Raw genomic sequence first — 20,434 nt, 5'->3', positions numbered from 1 at the left:
AAGGAGGAGGAGTTAACAAGAAAGGAGAAGGAGGACTTGGTCGAGGCTACACGCCGGTCCATCGAGCAGCAATGCAGGGCGGATGATCCAGAAGCCTTGAACCAGAAGAGGGAAGAAGGGCCTAGTTCCAGCACGCAGGCACCAGAACCCATGCCACCCACTGTTCCGAAAGGAAAAGGCAAAGAACCCCTCCATCCTATCCCTAGCCTCATGGCACCCCCCGCTGAACCCATTACGCTCGCCCCTAACATCCCCACCAGTTTGGAAGTGTCCAAACTGGTGGCCTGGATGCAATACTTCATCAGTAAAGAAATGGCCCAAGGGAAGAGCACGAAAACCATGACCACGGGACCAAAAAGACCAGCTGCAGATGCAAAATCGAGGCAGGACCAGAAGCACCCACGTATGGAGGCCTTAACCACCCGCACTCATGCAACAATGACGCCACTAGCCAGTTACGATGAATACGTCGCTGAGCTGCTCTCCCAACTGGAGAGGGCGAAGGAGGAAAAAAGAATGGCGGTGTGGCTGAGTTGGTGACAGAGAAAGAGTCAGTGGCGGCCTTCCAACTGGAGAAAACCCACATCATCGCCATGCAGCAATGCCAAATATTTGAACTCAAGCAGGAATTGAAAGCAAAGAGGACAGGGAAGAAAGCTACAAACAGCGACTGGAGGACGAGAATCAAGAGCTTGTGCAGATGCAGCGGGAATACAAGCTCCTCCTGATGCAATATAAGAAATTGGAGGCAAAAACCGCCAACTTTGAGCAGATGATGGAGTAATTGAACGCCAAAGAAGAGGAGAGAAGACAAGAGAGGGAGCAACAACAAAAAGAGATCGAGTCCATGACCGATCAACTACACCTTAGGAAGAAAGAGCAAGACAACATGAGCAAAGAACTCACAGCCCAGGCACAAAAGCTCGTAACCCTAGCACAAAAGTAGGGGGAGAGCATGGAAGGAATGAGCAAAAGGGCCGAGGAATGGGGCACACAGAACGAGAAACGGGTGAAGGCACTGGCGCGGTGCCTCGCCTTGGTGGAGAAAGAAAAAATCTTGGCAGAAAGCAAAGCGGACGCCACCTAGATAGCCTTCACTGCCCAGTAACAGACCTTCCTCAACACACTACTAGACATAACCTAACCGGAGGGAAGGGAGCCGTTGGAGGTGGTGCAGAAGAAACTGAGCATTGCACGTAGAGCTCTGCATGTGGGGCTACAAATGCGGTGCAGAAGAAACTGAGCATTGCACGTAGAGCCCTGCATGCGGGGCTACAAATGCCACCCCAACCTGCGGAGGTTAGGTTGGGCTTAGAAGAACATGGAAAGTACCTGCTATTGGCTAGCCTAACCCCCCAGGAGGCAGATGCACTCGGCTTTGAGGAAGGGGCACAGCTAGATGACCGGCAGGGGGAGGACACTGACATTGAGTTCGTCATAAGAAGAACCAGTGAAGAAATAATCCCACAACCCCCCTCGCCGCACGATCAGGAACAGCAACAACTCGACCCACCCCTGGACAGACAAGCCACACTCAAGGAGCGACGGAAAAAATTGGTGGAAGAAGCCAGAAGGCAGCTGCAGGCCAAGCCAATCGTGCGGCCATCCACATCCCTCCCACCATGCCCCGATGACCTCCCAACGTAATTCCACGCGGAGCTGGTGATCTGGGAATGGCAGGAAATCGAAAAGGATCCTTTTTCTTTCAGTTTTCTTATGCTTAATAGCTTGAGAAGGGTCCTGCCAATCAAAGTAATGGAGGAGGTGATCATGGCTGGCATCCGACTGGGGCATCCAACTGGGCTAAAAATGGCTGGACGATAGGGCAAAGACCCCCACTTTGTGGGGCACAGAGGAAGCAGAGTTTTGGTAAGACAAAGTGTTCGAGGTGCCACACACTGTAAGGGGCTACATCTGCCAACCCCTCTAGAGAAGGCGAATATGAGATATTAACATGCTTGCCTGGATGGCATTTTGCAACACCCTACCCTACGAGAGAAATGACCCCACGTTCATGGCGTATCCTCGTAGGGTAGGCGTGGATTTTATCACCACCCTCCATGGGCGGCATGAGTTCCCCATCATCTACAATTCCAATGCCACCTCCTTTGAGAATGCCCTCCTTTTTTATTTAGGAAGCCTAACCGACTCCATGACGCACTTCCTCGCAGAATTCTCCTCTTGTCCCGATCCCGCTTTCATAACTACATGTAATTACCTTAGGCTTCTTAAGCTATTACTCAAGCAAGATACGGCACCGCAGGAAAATGGCTTGCCCCCCCTCTTTTTTGATCCCAATGCTATTGATAGCTGCACCATGGCATGCTTAATGATGAGAGCTAGCCTACTCCCTTCCTTTTGCCTAGCTCTCCTCCTAGAGGACATGAGTGACAGCCAATTTACTAGGTGTAATCACCCCTTCCTCTCCACCACCTCTCTCCATGTCCGCATGAACCTAAAAGGGCACATGCAAAGCCACCAATTTTTGTGCAAATCCATTCGCCCTCCTTCCCCCCTCATTCAGATGAAGAGGATTAGGCCTAGCTGTCATTCATTCCATGAAAAAAAAAACAAACTGACTGGTCAATATCACCCACTTGTAGAGGCACTTACCACCACATAAAGCATGATCATTGCACCTAGGGGTTCTTAAGTTAGGCGTGTCCACGGTGGCTTCGGTCGGCCGGCTCCACTCCCAACCCCTAGCCCTTTTGGCTCCCCCACTTTACGCTTAGGGAACATCAAGGGCAGGACACACCTAGGGAGGTAACACTCACCTATGGTTAGACCTGTCACCCTAAGCCACTGGCACCGCACCCCCCTTGGCACAAATGGGGTCCTCAAGTGTGGGACATCACCCAGACCCACCTCCCCATTCCATTAGCAAGAGTACAATGCACTAACACGCTGAAATAAACACTCCCCTTAGGAACATCATCGCACTTTCTCCTTCCACACATCAGAGAATAACAAACCACCGACTTCGGAGGCCTCGTCAACCACGCAATGCCCATTTGGCTCCTCCGACAAATAATGTCACAGCTCCTACAAGCACCTAAGTCTCCAAGTGGCCCTGTGTGCTTGCACTTTTCATCTCCAAAAGTAGTGTTAAATAAAACATTCAAGTTTTATAAGTCTAAAATGTTTATACACTAATAAGCTTATAAATCTTACTACATATATATTACTTGTGGCCCAATTCTTTTTATAAAAAAAATAGAGAAGGGGAGGGCATTATTAATAACCCCATTACACATAGCTTCAACCACATTCCTTTTGCCCCTCCTCTATCAAATATTAGTTTTAAGGTAGCCTTCTTCACATCTATGATTCAATAGGCTTATATAATCTTCCATGAATCTACTTTTACCACTAAGGGAGATTCACACATTGTACAAGTTAATATTTCAACTAGTTTAAAAGATTAATAATGTTATTCATATTATTCTTTTGGAGAAAATTTCAACAATTCTTTCAAGATGATGGGCCTTTGTGGATTGATTCTAGTTTAGCCATGTTTAAAACAACAATAGCCTCATGGATACACATGGATACTCCCAAATCTACATCTACTACAAACACATCATCTATAGTCCTAAACAAACATAGTTGCAAGATTGGATAGATAGCAATTCGGAACTATTCTCAACAATGGAAGGTTCAAGTTGACTTTGTGGATTTTTCAAATTAAGAAACTACTAGTTTATGCACTAAGTTGGACTATACACTCTATAAGATGAGACTTAAAAAGGAAAGCCATCATCATGTATGTTCTTTCCATGCATATGAAAATTTCTTTTCAAACGTTTGAAAGTTAACATAATTGTAGGAGGTGGCAGTCCATTTGACTCTATTTTTGAAACCTGTATTGAAATATATATGTTTATATGTATCTGTATATAAGCGTATATGCATGTATGATATATTTCCATAATAATCTTAGGATCTTAGCTTATTTTGATTGAAATCCTTATTTGACCTTGTAAAATAGAACATTATCCTTTCATTTTCCAAGGAACTTAAACACACTTTGTCTTAACTTCTAGTTTGGAAATTCCACCGTGATTGGTCCTAAGTGCTCCTCTTGTTCTCAAGAATATATTATTTGCTTGTTTGTCTTTATTTTTGTTTTGTGTACAATGTATGATTTTTTGTTACATTCAATATTCTTCTATGTGCCTGTATTACTTTGAGTGCGTATTTATTTATTATAGTATTTGCTAGTTACTTCTTTTTATAATCTTACACTAAAACATTATTGAGGTATTTGTGCTTGAGATTTTTATTTTTTATTTTTCAATTCAAAAGATGACTTTTAACAAATTTTAGGAATTTCGTTGCTTAAGTGTCTAGCTAACAAACTATCACTATTTCTCTATTCAAATATTGACACATCATCCATTGAGAAAGTTTAGGGTATGAAATTACCTATTTTTGTGTGTGTGTGTGGTCTAGTAGCTAATACTTTATTGGGTGACAATGCCAAATCGTGGTAAAGGTTATTGAGTGACAAAAACAAATCATCTCTCATTATTTTATGATATAGATCACTAGAGATAAATTAAGACTATAGTCCATTTATAAAATTAAAACAACCATGATTTGATAGATTCAATCTTGAGATATTCTTCTCAAGATGGTCCTTATAACTAAATTGATTTCTTATTATGCATTCTCTATTTAAATTTTTTTTATGTCAATAAATTAATGACTCACTTTTCTTTAAGTTTTGATGATGATCTAGCATGGCCATGAGACCATTTAGAGACCAGTATTCCTAGGGCATCACTTAATGGGGTGATCAAAGCATTGTGAATGGGATTTTTGGTACATACAATACAAGTTATGAAGGGGGAAAGAAGTGTCTGCCAAGTGTAAGAGTGTACACAAGAACCAAGGAGCTACATATAAATGAAGATGGATTAAGTTCTAAGAAGAGGAAGTATATTAGCATTGTGTATATGTATTTATGTGTGCATCTGGGGACACCTGGGAACGTTTACTTGTGTGTAATGAGCATTGCATACATTTGGGGTCATCCTCTCCCTTACAAGTCAAGGTTTAAGGTCTTTTCTTTCATTAAGAAAGACAAGAGAGGTAATTCTATCACTAAGAAAGACAAGAGACGTGATACTCTGGAAGTGAGGAGAGAAGTGATTTTCTCTTTCTAAGGTCTAAAATGACACAAGCTTTTGTGTGGAAGTAAATCTTAAGGCTAAGGCCCAAGGCAATTTAATGAACTCTCCTTAAGGTGGTTGCATGGAACACAAGTTAAGAGTACAGTTTTAGAAGCTGTTCTTTTTAAAAAAGACATGGTGAATCTATTTTTAAAATATATCACGATAGAAAGACGATCTCTAAAAATGGGCTAAGGGCGTTATTGGAAACAACGAGATCTATAACTTTTGTGTTGGATGTTTTTTCATACGAGCAACACACAGAGAGATATCTCGAAATTGGTGCCACAAAGTAGGTCCTGGAACAACCACATCTTGCATGAAGATCAACTCAAGTCTCTCTCCAAGAAAAGAAGCTCTTGAAATCCTATAAAAGAGGAGGCTCGCCTTAGGTGTGAGAGAGGTGAAGGAAGCATCACTTTTCATGCATCCAAGAGGAGAAGAGAAGGTGCAAGTGTTGCGCAAGCTCTGCTGAAATCAAGTGCTACTGAAGCTATGTTGAAATCAAGTTTTAAGAGGAGAAGAGAAGGTTCAAGTGCTGCGAATCTCTACTAAAATTAAGCGCGAAGAGGAGAGCCCAAGGACTCTCGGGTCAAGAAGAGTAAAAAGACCTCACCTCGAGTGAGGTGGATAAGGATGGAGTCATCTCCCTTAGCAACCGGCTACTCCCCTGATTACTCAAGTTCCTCCTCCTCCTCATCAACTTCTAGTTCCAACTCTCTTAGTTCTAAGACTCGCACAATCCGCAAACGGAAAAAGAGGGACCATAAGAGGAGCAAGCTTAAGAAGACTAAGACTTTCAAGCCTGGGGATAAGGACATAAAGTTTGACTCTTACTCCGGTAAGAGAGATCCTGCTAAGGCGTTAGCCTTTGTCAAGCAATTTGAAGTTGCTTTTTCTGATGGCAATTTCTCAGAAAAGTCCAAGATAAGGCATGTAGGCATGCACTTGAAAGACACTGCTAGCTATTGGTGGTTGACTCTCATTTTGGAGGGAAGGAAACCTATGACTTGGGAAAAGTTCAAGAAGAAGTTTTATGCACAATTCTTGCCTCTTGATTTTGAGAATGATGTCAAGAAGGAGTGAGATTGGCTAGGCCAGAGCATGAGAAGGTCACTAGTTATGTGGACAAGTTTTGGTCTACTCTTCTCAAGGTTACTCCTTTCATGGAGATCAGTGATGAAGAGAAGAAAAGGAAGTTTGAAGTTGGTCTACTCCTCATTTACACAGAACCATGAAGGTGTATCCACATGAAATCTTATCTTGCATGATGGAGTCTGCCATCATAGTTGAAAGTTTGCATACACCTGGTACATCTCGAAAGTTGGAGATGAGTTCTTATAGAGCTAGACAAGAGCAGCTCTATAATCAACCAAGAGAGAGGACGAATCAAAGAAGACCTATCTTTACCCATGACCAATATTTCAAAGCCAGAGGGTAACAAGAAGAAGCGCAAGTATCTCTCACCCTCTGAGATCCTTAAGTACAAAGAGGAAGGAAGGTGCTTTCTTTGTGGTGAGTTAGGGCATATGAAGCCTGATTTTCCTCACAAAAGGAAGAAAGAAAATGTGGTTAAAGATCCTCCTCCGCCATCCTCAAATTCTATTCTGGATGTGCAAGCTAACACTCATTCAAATGAGAAGAAAAGACAACTCTTAAGGGGTTGGGGGACACTCAACAATCAACGAGTTTTGAAACTCTTTCATCTAGGGTCCATAGATAATTTTGTATCAGTAGATATTGTTGAAAGACTAAAAATTCCACCGAATGGATTTGGAACACCAATTGGATCAAGTTCAGCATTTGAAGGACTTACAACCAATTCTACTCCTATCCAGGGGAAGTTGAATCTTAGAATTGGGGATTGCCGTGACCAAGAATCTTTTCTACTTGCACCCATTAGTAACTATGATGTTATCTTAGGTATGCCTTGGCATTACAAGATTAGACCTCTTCTCGATTTTGTTAAGAAGACCCTTGCATTTCAATTCAAGGGTCAGAACATAGTATGCATTGCTGATGTTGGAGATTGGCCTGTGCCAATGGTTAGTCGTGTTAGCATTTCTAAAGAAATGAAAAAGGCTATTTCTGCGTACATGATTTTTGTGAGAGAGTCAAAAGAAGCTAATGACTCAAGGGCACTTGATGCCTCTAATGAACACACAATACCAACTAATGCTTCTAAGTCTCAGACTCTAAAAGAAACCCTCTCTTTAATTGATCAATCCAGACATGATTTTGTTAAACAATATGAAGATTGTTTTAGTGATTCACTCCCATGAGAGTTACCTCCTAAGCACCCAAAATATCACACAATTGATCTTATCCTAGGCAGTTCACCACCTAACCAACCGCCTTACCAAGTAAGTGCAAGTCAGCAAGAGGAGATTCTAAAACAAGTAAACGAACTATTGGAAAAAGGGTTAGTTCAACCTAGCTCTTCTCCATACTGCTCTCCAATATTACTTGTTCAAAAGAAGGATGGTTCTTTTCGTATGTGCATAAACTACAGATCTTTGAACAAGATCACAATCAAGAATCATTTTCCTATCCCAAGGATAGAGGATATATTGGATAAGTTGCAAGGGGCTAATATCTTTAGTCGCATTGATCTCAAGAGCGGCTATCACCAGAATACTGATAGCACCTGAATATGCTCATAAGACAGCTTTTCGTACAACATTTGGACGATACGAGTTTTTAGTCATGCCATTTGGTTTGACTAATGCACCCGCCACATTCAATCGAATGATGGAGATAATTTTTAGACCTCACTCAAAGTTCACACGTGTCTTCTTTGATGACATTCTAATATTTTCACGATCTGAAGAAGAGCATAGAAAACATCTATCTACTATTTTTCAAGAGCTTCGCAAGCATAGACTATAGGTCAATGCTAAGAAGAGTGAATTCTACCTTTCAAAAATTCATTACTTGGGCCATATTGTTTCTCACAATTTGGTGAGAATGGATCTTGAGAAGATTCGAGCCACTGTTGAATGGCCTACACCTACTTCTGTACATGAAGTTAGAAGTTTCTTGGGCCTATGTTCATGCTACAGGAGGTTCATACGAGATTTTGCATATGCTACATCTCCTCTATGTGACCTTACTAAGAAGCGAATGCCTTTTCATTGGGGATCAAGGCAACTACAAGCCTTTGAACGAATTAAGTTTCTTGTGACTCAAGAACCAGTTCTCATAGTTTCGAATCTTCAAAAACCTTTTGAAGTTCACTGCGATGCTTCTGGAGATTGCATTCGAGCTGTGTTTAACCAAGAGCATCATGCAATAGCATTTGAGAGCAGACGCCTCAAGGATCTGAACTAAGAATGTGGTAGCAGATGCTCTATCACGGCGACCTCGAGTGAATGCAATCACAACTGTTTGCCATAATGAGTTCATGAATTTACCCAAAATGTATGCAACTGATTCTGACTTGTCAACCATATGGGAGCAGCTTAACTCAGGTCAGTCGATTACATCTTACTCGATTCGAGATGGTTATTTGTATCATCATCAAGAAATTTGTGTAGCATTACTATTGTGACACAAGGTATGGATGAAGCACATGTATCTCCATATGTTGGACATAAGGGTATTCTACCCACTACTTAAGCATTGGAAAGCTATTTCTTTTGGCCCACTCTTAGAGCTGATTGGTGCACAGATCGGATGCCGTAAGCACGCATAGTGAGCGTCAGAAGGTCCCAAGAACAAAAGAACTCTACTTTTTGCACAAAACTCACTGTAGAAAGCATGCACGACATGAACAAGAGACCAATTGGGTGCAATCTCCCCCCATGCCTTGTGTGAGCGCTCCACAAAGCATGTATTTTATGTATTAATCATCTTCAAGCTCAAATAATAGCCCAAATTACAAAATAGCATGCTTTTGGCTTTTGAGTTTGCTTTAGTGCCAAGTAGAAATAAAGCTAATGGGCGGGCATCCAAGAAGTTAGGCATACCCAATACAATGTCCAAATACAAATATCTAAATCGTGCGCCCATGCGCATACAAAAATAATAAATAAATATCCAACGCCTTGATAAATAGGCGTGACAAAATATAGGCACCATGCCTAAGGTATGCGCCCATCAAAATATAAATGATAACTCGAATACACGCTATCCTCCAATGATTTCCTTTGCCACTACTGCTATCTCTACACATCAACTGAAGCATTCACAATCGTTAGTAAAATAATACAATTAAACCGACAAAAGTGAATACCTAGCAGTCTTCAGCTACATAAATAAATCAATTGGTTAGAAATCAATCCTAACCTTAATTTTTCATGAGTGCGCACTCTAAGCTCATAAATGTTTATTAATTTAATATGTATTTTGCGGAATCACCTGCTGTGGAATCACCCACGTACACACTAAATTAACAAAACGTCCGAAAAGGATAGGCATCCCCATTAACTCCTCGCACAAAGAATCCACTTTGTGTATGAGCCCCGGTAATCAAAGTTTACGAAATCCACCGTAAAACCTCACGGAATCTACCGTGTAATATACCTCCTGGCATCATATCCCCGGGGTGGGATAGCAATTGTCCTCAATTGCTATTAGCTCAATGTGGAGCAACAGAGTGGGGAAAGCATTTAAGTCTCTAGCATGCATCAATTGGGCCTCTTCAACAGGATGGTTTTTAAACTTGACCAAATATCTAGAATATCTACGGCCAGTTCTAGTGGTCATGAAGTTAGTATCTATAATAGCTTCAGGCTCAAGGATTTCAGTCTCTTCATCTAACAAAGGTGGGCTTTCATAGACAGGGTGTACAGGTAATTGGCCTCTAAAGGGTCGTAATAAACTAATGTGAAAAGTGTTGTGAATTTTCTAATGTGGTGGTAGTTCTAACTTAAATGCATTGTCATTGATTTTGTAGATGATCTTGAATGGTCCATAGAATCTAGGTGCTAGTTTCACAACGGGGTGTTTATCTACACTTTGTAATCTACGTTTTTCTATTCTTAACCAAACATAGTCATCAACTTTAAAATTCATGGCCTGTCTTTTCTTATTTGCTTGCTTTGTATATGATTGCTGGGCTTTGGCAATCATATCTTTAACTTCATCAAAAATAGTAGCGTGCATGTTAGCAATATCATCAGCACTCTGAATTTTATTTGATAAAGATGCAACAGGTGTAGACAATCTATAACCATAAATAACTTCAAACGGTGCTTTCTTTGTAGCTGTGTGTGGTGTATTGTTATACGCACACTGAAGTAAATGTAGATGTGTATCCCATGTGTGTGGTTTTGATATAGTGTAAGCACGTAAAAGATCTAAAATAGTATTGTTAGTAGCTTCTGTTTGACCATTTGTTTCAGGATGAAATGCAGATGAAAAATCAATCTTTGTTCCTAAGTTAGCAAACAAAGTAATCCAAAAATTATTACAAAATCTAGAATCATGATCAGAAATAATAAATTTTGGTAAACCATGATTAGTGAAAACAGTTTTCAAAAACAATTGAGCTGCTTGAGATGCTGTTAAAGTTTTCTTGCATGGAATGAAATATGCTTGTTTGCTAAACATGTCTACAATAGTCCAAATCATATCATGGTTAGCTTTAGTGTTAGGTAAACCAGTAATAAAATCCATAGAAATCTGTTCCCATGGTCGTGATGGAATAGATAAAGGCATTAGTAAACCATACTGTTTACCATGATGTCTCTTAACTCTTTGACAAACTAAACATTCATAAACAAAGTTAGATACATCCGTGTCCATATGTGGCCAATAAAAATCTTCAGTCAATGTATGCAAAGTAGATATAATACCTCTATGAACTTGATATGGAGGACAATGAATCTCATTCAAAACAAAAGATCTAAATGGAACTGTAACACATAATCTCTTTTCATAAAACATGAATCCATCATTGTAAGACAGTGAATCAATAGGAATCCAGTTATTTGCAACTAATTTATTCCAATCAGCTTGAAAAGTAATATCCTGATGATAAGTATCTTTTATAGGGATAAGGGAATCAAATGATATGACAGAAATATTATGAATTTTTTGTCTTCTACTTAAGGCATCGGCTACTACATTCTCTTTTCCTGGTTGATATTGGATAAGGGGATGAAAACTCTGAATGAAAGCTGCCCATTTGATATGTCTACTAGATATTTGGGGTTGACTAAGGAGATATCTAATGCTTTGTTGGTCAGTCTTAATCATAAACTCAGAACCCATTAAGTAATGTTTCCATTGACGTAAGGCTTTTACAACAGCTAACAATTCCTTATCATATGTAGAATATTTAAGTTCGGATGGTTTCAATTTACAGCTAGAATAGGCTATGGGATGATTATCTTGCATAAGTACAGATCCTATTCTAGATCCGCTAGCATCAATAACTACTAAAAAGAATGGTCTATTGAAATCAGGTAGTTATAATACAGGAGCATGGGTTAATGCATGTTTCAATAAATCAAAAGATTTTTATTGATTATCAGTCCAGTTATAAACAATACATTTCTTTAAAAGTTTAGTCAAAGGCAAAGCAAGTAATGAAAAATTTCGCATAAACTTCCTGTAAAAACTAGCAAGACCTAGAAAAGAACGTAACTCATGCACATTTTTGGGTATGGGCCAATTCAATATTGCTTCTATCTTCTTAGGGTCAACCTTAATACCTTCTGATGACACAATATGACCTAGATATTCAATTTCTGTTTGAAAGAATTTACTCTTTTCTGGATTAGCATACAATTGATTATCTTTCAACAACTTGAAAACTAAAGACAGATGTTCATAATGCTCATTCTCATTTTTACTGAATACCAATATATCATCAAAGAATACTATAACACAATGCTGATATTTCAGAAATATGCGATTCATCATTCGACTAAATGTAGCAGGTGCATTAGTCAATCCAAAAGGCATCACTAGAAATTCATAATGTCCAAATTGTGTTCTAAATGCAGTTTTGAATATATCAGATTTATCTAGTCTCACTTGATGATAACCAGATTGTAGATCTATCTTACTAAACATGGCAGAACCTTGTAGTTTATCCATAAGATCATCTACCCTAGGAATTGGATATCTATTCTTAACAGTAATCTTATTCAGGGCACGATAATCTATGCACACGCGATAAGTATTATTCTTCTTCTTTACCAATAAAACAGGTGCACCAAATGGAGAACTACTAGGTCTAATTAATCCTCTATTTAATAATTCCTCTACTTGATTTTGAATTTCTTTATGTTCAATCTGGTTATGCCTATATGGTGCTTTACATGGTGGTTGTGTACTAGGAATTAAATCTATTTTGTGATCTTCAAGACGTGAAGGTGGTAGTCCAGGTGGTAAATCATCAGCAAAACAATCTTTAAATTGAGCAAGGAATTGTTTATGCCTAGGATGCATATGTTTTTCTTTAGCTTGAAGTTCATTCACCCAAATTAAATAAGATTTGCTACTTTTACGTAATGCACGTTTAGCTTGAGTATGAGTAAGCAGTGGAAAATTATTAGATGCATTCATACCATGCAATGTAATTTGTTTTCCTTGAAAATAAATTTTAATTGAATGCCTGAAATAATCTATGTCAGGATTATACTGATGACGCCAAGGCATACCTAGGATAATATCACTAGACTGCAAAGGTACAACTAGGAAATTTCTACGTTCAGTGTATTCACCAATTTTAATTTCTAAGTCATGCACCTCTTGTGTTCCATTATATCTTGTGCCTAAGAATGCTGCTTTAATGCGATAATGTGTAGAAACAATTTGTAATTCCAATTCTTTCACCAACTTTGCAGAAATAAAATCATGTGTGCTACCATCATCATGCAAAATAATCTTTTCTTTTCCATGCACTAAACATTTCATTGTCAACAAAGAATGTGGAGTTGGCATACCTGGCAAAATATCCGAAGTAGTGGCAATGTCGTCTTCATCTTCCGTAAAGTCAGGCATTTCCTCACGTTCTTCATCTTCCATTGCTCTGAGATAATTGATATGGACAAGTGGTTTCTTCGATTGGCAATTGGCTGCTAGATGTCCAAGTTGATGGCATTTGTAACACACTATAGGTTTGGCTTTAGATACATTGTTGGCAATGGTAGGAAGTCTAGGAATATTAGGATTTGGCTGTGAAGACGGCTTAGGGTTTTGATTGGTATTTGATGGCAAAGCAGGTGGTTTTGTCCAAGACTTATGGAATGATGATGGAAGAAAACGACTTTGATTGAATCTTCTAAAATTTGAATTGAATTGCTTGGAACCATAGTTACCATTTGCTTGGAATTGTTGTGAACGCTTGTCTCTTCCTCGAATCTTGTCTTCAGTGTCATGAGCCAAAGAAATTGGATCTTCAAGGGTTGTAGGCTTGAACATATTGACTTCAACGTAGTAATATCCAAGTAGTCCAAACATAAATTTGTGTTTGTGAGTCGCTTCAGATACGTCTTCAAGCATTCGGAGTTGCAGTAGGGCATTCCAAAAACGTTCGGTGTATTGCAAAATAGACTCACGATCTCTTTGCTGTAGAAGATCCCATTGCTTTATGGCTTTTTCATGGAATTGAGGAGGAAGGAAATTCTGCAAAAACTTCTTTTTGAAACTCTCCCAAGTAGTGGGACAATCAATGCTCTTATGAACCACGGTTCACCAAAGAGATGCTCGATCGACTAAATGATTAGTGACACATTTAATTTTATCTTTCTTAGTGTATGTCTCTTCATGAAAGTAATCATCAAATTGACTGATAAATGCAAGTACAGTCTTTCCATCTCGAGATCCATTGAAAGTACGAAATTTGAAATTTCTTTTACTTATCTTTGTTTCTTTGCGGATGGATTGGGATTCAAGCGTCGCATCGATGGTACGTCGGATAAGATCTTCGAGTTGTGATCCATCTTTGTCGGTAGTAGATCGTTGCAAATTGGCCAATTGAACTTGCAAATCTTGTCGAGCTCTTCGTTCTTCATCAAGCTGCATCATAATTAAATCCAATTTTTGTTCCATCGTAGGTTCAGGAAGATCACCTTTAGCCATTAAATCGTCCATGTTTTGTTCCATCATCCTGTAAAAAATCCAAAAGACCTCACACTCTCGAAATCCAATTAGCGGGATGAGCATAGCTCAAAGTCGGGTATATAAGGCTTATAGATTTTTGTTTGGCTTTCACGGTCTTTGTCCTTTGCATTTGCGGGATTTGTAGTCTTCGTAGAAACTGCGTATGACCATCTGCATGTGCTAAAACTGGTTTAGCAAGTCTGCGTATGTGAACAGAGTCTTCCAGGGAACAATTTTGTAGTTATGTGCTTCTACGTAGGAACAGTCCTTATGGGAGTTATTGGAATTAGTCTGTAATGACTTCTGTGACTTGTTTGACCTTTGTGACTTGCAGTAATCACAAGACTTGGAGAACTTGAACGATTTAGCTTGCTTAAAGCTTAAGTGACTTATGCTTAAGAGGATTAAACTGATCGACGAATTTTGAGGGGGGTAGCCATTTTTTGCGTCGAAATTCACGCTGACGTGCCGCCCGTTCAGAATTCGTCAATTTTTATGGAGCTTAAGCTTTATAATAAGCTTTTTAAGGTTTTAGCTAAATCTTCTAAACTTCTTGGCTATGAAGTAAAGTTACTGTATTGTGGAAAAACGACTTGTAAAGGGAGATGTAGGAGTGGTCCTCCACCTTCTCAGGCCGGTCCTTCCGATCAGAGGCTATAGACAGAGGTTCTTGACCGCCAGGAATCCACCCGTATCGACCATTCGCAATGAAACTGACTGTAGAGCTCGATCGTTCCAGGAGCTCCGCCTTCGCGCAAGATGTGTAGCGATTGGAAGCTCTCGATCTCAGCTTTGCTCTGATACCACTGCTGCACAGATCAGATGCTGTAAGCGCACATAGTGAGCGTCAGAAGGTCCCCAAGAACAAAAGAACTCTACTTTTTGCATAAAACTCAATGTAAAAAGCATGCACGACATGAACAAGAGACCAATTGGATGCAATCTCCCCCCATGGCTTGTGTGAGCGCTCCACAAAGCATGTATTTTATGTATTAATCATCTTCAAGCTCAAATAATACCCCAAATTACAAAATAGCATGCTTTTGGCTTTTGAGTTTGCTTTAGTGCCAAGTAGAAATAAAGCTAATGGACGGGCGTCCAAGAAGTCAGGCATATCCAATACAATGTCCAAATACAAATATCTAAGTCGTGTGTCCATGCACATACAAAAATAATAAATAAATATCCAACGCCTTGATAAATAGGCGTGACAAGATATAGGTACCATGCCTAAGGTATGCGTCCATCAAAATATAAATGATAACTTGAATACACGCTATCCTCCAGTGCTTTCCTCCGCCACTGCTGCTATCTCTACACATCAACTAAAGCATTCACAATCATTAGTAAAATAATACAATTAAACCGACAAAAGTGAATACCTAGCAGTCTTCAGCTACATAAATAAATCAATTGGTTAGAAATCAATCCTAACCTTAATTTATCACGAGTGCGTACTCTAAACTCATAAATGTTTATTAATTTAATATGTATTTTGCGGAATCACCCACCATGGAATCACCCACGTACACATTAAATTAACGAAACGCCCAAAAAGGATAGGCATCCCCATCAACTTCTCGCACAAAGAATCCACTTTGTGTATAAGCCTCAGTAATTAAAGTTTACGGAATCCACCGTAAAACCTCACGGAATCCACCTGGCACGGAATCCACCATGTAATATGCCTCCTGGCATCACTGACATTGAAAGATATGTCCACGAGTGCAAGATATGCAAAAAAGTAAAGTATGACATGCATAAACCACCTGGTCTACTAAAGCCATTACCTATTCCCAATGAGCCTTGGGAAAGTATTGCCACGGACTTAAGCATCGTCATAAGTTAGATCTCAAGTTGGGACAATATGTTCTTCTTAAGTTTGAGAAGGCTTGCTTGAAGAAGCAAAAAGGTCAAAAGGGTAAAGTGGTTAAGCTTTCTAATCACTATTATAGCCCTTTCAAGATCATAGATAAGATAAATGATCTGACTTTTTGTTTGGATCTACCAAGTAATTGGAACAGTCATAATGCTTTCCATATAAGTTTGCGATGTCCCTATATTGGAGAACCTCCAATGGGACCAATCAAGGAAGATTTACCCGACATAGAAGAAACAGAAGAGTTCCTTGTGCCTGAAAGAATTTTACACCATCCGGATAATACTCTAAGGTCAGGTAAGATATTACGGAAGTATCTGGTTAAGTTTAAGAATTATCCCCCATTGGATGCTCAGTTTATGAAATAGAGAGAACTACAAGACTTTCCAGATCTTCTTAAGGACTATGTATCCCCTCTATAGTTGAGGTCAACTGTTTAGAAGCCAGAGAGATGTCCCTAAATATTGCTTATTACGTATTCTCTATTTATAAAAAAATTATGTCAATAAATTAATGACTCACTTTTCTTTAAGTGTTAATGATGATCTAGCATGGCCATGAAACCATTCAGAGACCAGTATTCCTAGTGCATCACTTAATGGGGTGATCAAGCACTATGACGGGGATATTTGGTACACACAATACAAGTTATGAAGGGGGAAAGAAGTGTCTACCAAGTGTAAGAGTGTACACAAGAACCAAGGAGTTACATATATAAATGAAGATGGATTAATTTCTAAGAAGAGGAAGTGCATTAGCATTGTGTATATGTATTTATGTGTGTATCTTGGGATGCCTAGGAATGTTTACTTGTGTGTAATGAGCTTTACATTCATTTGGGGTCATCCTCTCCCTTACAAGTCAAGGTTTAAGGTCTTCTCTTTCATTAAGAAAGACAAGACGTAATTCTCTCACTAAGAAAGACAAGAGACGTGATACTCTGGAAAAGAGGAGAGAAGTGATTTTCTCTTTCTAAGGTCTAAAATGACACAAGATTTTGTGTAGAAGTCAATCTTAAGGCTGAGGCCCAAGGCAATTTAATGAACTCTCCTTAAGGTGGTTGCATGGACCACAAGTTAAGAGTATAGTTTGAGAAGTTGTTCTTTTTAAAAAAGGCATGGTGAATCTATTTTTAAAATATATCATGATAGAAAGATAATCTCTAAAAATGGGCTAAGGGCGTTATTGGAAACAACGAGATCTATAACTTTTGTGTTGGATGTTTTTTCATCCGAGCAACACACAGAGAGATATCTCGAAATTGGTGCCACAAAGTAGGTCCTGGAACAACCACATATTGCATGAAGATCAACTCAAGTCTCTCTCCAAGAAAAGAAGCTCTTGAAAGCCTATAAAAGAGGAGGCTCTCCTTAGGTGTGAGAGAGGTAAAGAAAGCATCACTGTGCATGCATCCAAGAGGAGAAGAGAAGGTGCAAGTGCTGCAAAAGCTCTATTGAAATCAAGTTCCAAGAGGAAAGAGAAGGTGCAAGTGATGCGGAAGCTTTGTTGAAATCAAGTGCCAAGAGGAGAGCCCTACACATATTGTATAGGAGAGAAGGAGACTCAAGAAGGATCAAAAGGTGCCAACTTCCAAGTTGTGCAAGTGTTAGCTGGTTGTATACCATTGTAGCAGTGCGTAGGGTTGAAGGTCACTATAGGGGACTGGCAAGAAAACTGGACAAGATAGATGGAGATGTGTCTTCAAGAGATAAGTAGATTACAGTGAATTTTTAAAGGTTCAAGAGGTACTTCACGGTCAATCACAGGGGTTTGAGAGAGAAGAATGTATGGGGATTCAAGAGCTTAGATTCCGGAGATGGTAGAGATAAGAGAAGGGTTGAAGGTTTCAAGCCAAATTCTTGAAGATATTGATAGTGCTTCCAACTGCATGTTCTTAGCAAAGATCACAAGAGTATTATCTCATAAGTTCTAACTCAAATCAAGCTTGTTTTCTTAATTGTAAGAGCAATCACCAATTATAAAATCAAGTACAATATGCTGTCATGTATCATAAACAACTCTGCATCCCATCATTCATACATGATGCCATAGCATGAATCAACTTTGCATGATTGCATTCAATGTAGGCTGTTAGGGACAAAAGCTTATGAGTCAATTACAAGGCTTGTAGGGCAAAGAGACTTGCTTCAAGAGAGCTTCAAATTGAGTTCCTGATAAGGATAAGTTACCACAACCAAGAAATAAGAGAAAAAGCTCCTGTTAATTCAACTCAAAGCATCTATGAATGATCTACAAACATTGCCATGCCATAGAGACACATAATACTTGCATATTTTGACAAGGTGTCTTCTATAGAGTAAAAAATGAATTAAAAGAACACTGCTATAGCTAATTCTCTGAATATGGCTGAAGATATCAACCCCAAATCAGCCCAAATATCTTCTAAAATTCACCTTTGATGATAGCATAAACTTCCCCTAACACGGTGTTAGTGCGTTTGGTGTCGAGAGTCCACCACGAGGGTAAGAGACAATAGGGTGAAGGTAGATTCAGGGAGAGGAGTAGACAGAAGAGAAGGGGTTCGAAGAAATTGAAGACGTAGAAGAATACTCCAAGAAAGAATTAGAAAATATAGAAGAATACTAACAAAGATGAAGCCTCTCAATTTCTTTCAGCATTATGAGAAGATATAACTCTAATAGACAAAAACGTGTATAAAATAATACCTTCCTCTATGCTTCTCAGATCGCCAATCTTATACTTCCATTGGCTCCGAAAGGGGGTAATATACCAGCACGCCAAGATTCTGCCAGATCACTCCTTCTTCATCTCCCCCTTCGGAGTGTTGTTCACTGCCTGAAAACAACGATCGTGCATCGGACGATTTTGCCAATCTCTCTTTTTATATAAAATCCTCTCAAATTAGCTGAAAGCTACATGCTTTCTTTTACTTGTCATCCTAATCTAGAAGTTGTCTATAGTTTTATCGATTTTTACAAGACATAATATCTAGAATATCAAAAATTGGCTAAAACTTATCCAAAATTCTAATATTTTGAACCATGAACACTAACACTAATGTCTAAAATGACATTGGCTCTCTAAATCAATAAGAAAGCCACACTCTAGATTTTTTTTACACGGTGTGCCCGTAGCGGCATGGCACCGTGCAAGGAACCGTGATCTTGTTTCCAAGATCTACAAGTGAGAACTGATTTATATGTAACGGAGGAGTTTGCTCCTTGTCAATAATATAACTCCACAAGGGGGGGGGGAGGGGGACTGGCCCATCTTCCAGTCCCTAGTGTGTTGTCAATTTCTCTCTCTCTATCTCTCTCTATCTCTCTCTCTCTCTCTCTCTCTACATCTTTCTTTTCTCTCATATGTTCTCTCTCCGCGCCAACATAATATTCACAATATATATTTTAAGTATATAAGAAAGTCGAGCATGTATCTTGGACCTTATAACAGTCCTATATGACTTCTAATAATTAAAAAGAGAAGATTACAAAATATTGAAAGGCATCCAAAGATCAATTTAGCTTCAAGGTTTACATCCCAAATGCGCATTCCTCCTCACTTGGAAAATTCATGATTCTTTTCACATTAGTATAGATCACTAGGGGTTAATTAAGACTGTAGTCCATCTATAAAATTAAAACAACCATGATTTGATAGATTCAATCTTTAGATTTTCTTATGAAGATGGTCCTATTATGACTTCTAATAATTAAAAAGAGAAGAACATTGAAAGGCATCCAACGATCAATTTAGCTTTAAGGTTTACATCCCAAATGCGCATTCCTCCTCACTAGCAAATTCACTAATCTTTTCACATTAGGTTGTTAATACCATTCAAGAAAACACCTCCAACTACTCCTATAGTTGATGAAGCCAATATTGAAATTTTACTTCTTGAAGTAATCCTTGACCATGACTACACAACGACTAGAACACAAAATCAATACCATAGGCACTACAACAAAAAGGCCTCATAGACGCACTTTTAGACGTGATTTTTGAATATAGAGAAAATCTTACGGGCGCGTCTATCCGCCCGTCTATTTGCGTGTCTACCGTGTCGCGTCTATAATCGCATGTATGAACGAATTTACATGCAAAAATAGATGCGCAATAGACGCATATATACACGCGTGAATACAAGCGCATAATAAACCAAAATTGCTATTTATTTAATTCATTTTGTGCGTCTATTAGCGCGTCTATTTGGCAGTTAGACGGGCATATAAACACGCTTTTACAAGCACCCGTAGATGCGAACGGAAAACAAAAAATCTCATTTTTAAAAAAAGATATTTAATTTCTTTTTAAAATTTGAATTATCTAGCGCGTGTACTCT

This window comes from Lygodium microphyllum, chromosome 8 (genome assembly GCF_053477565.2).
Source record: "Lygodium microphyllum isolate KBCC chromosome 8, Lygodium_microphyllum_v1.1.10, whole genome shotgun sequence".
Classification (NCBI taxonomy): domain Eukaryota; kingdom Viridiplantae; phylum Streptophyta; class Polypodiopsida; order Schizaeales; family Lygodiaceae; genus Lygodium; species Lygodium microphyllum.
This window is presented reverse-complemented; position numbering follows the sequence as displayed.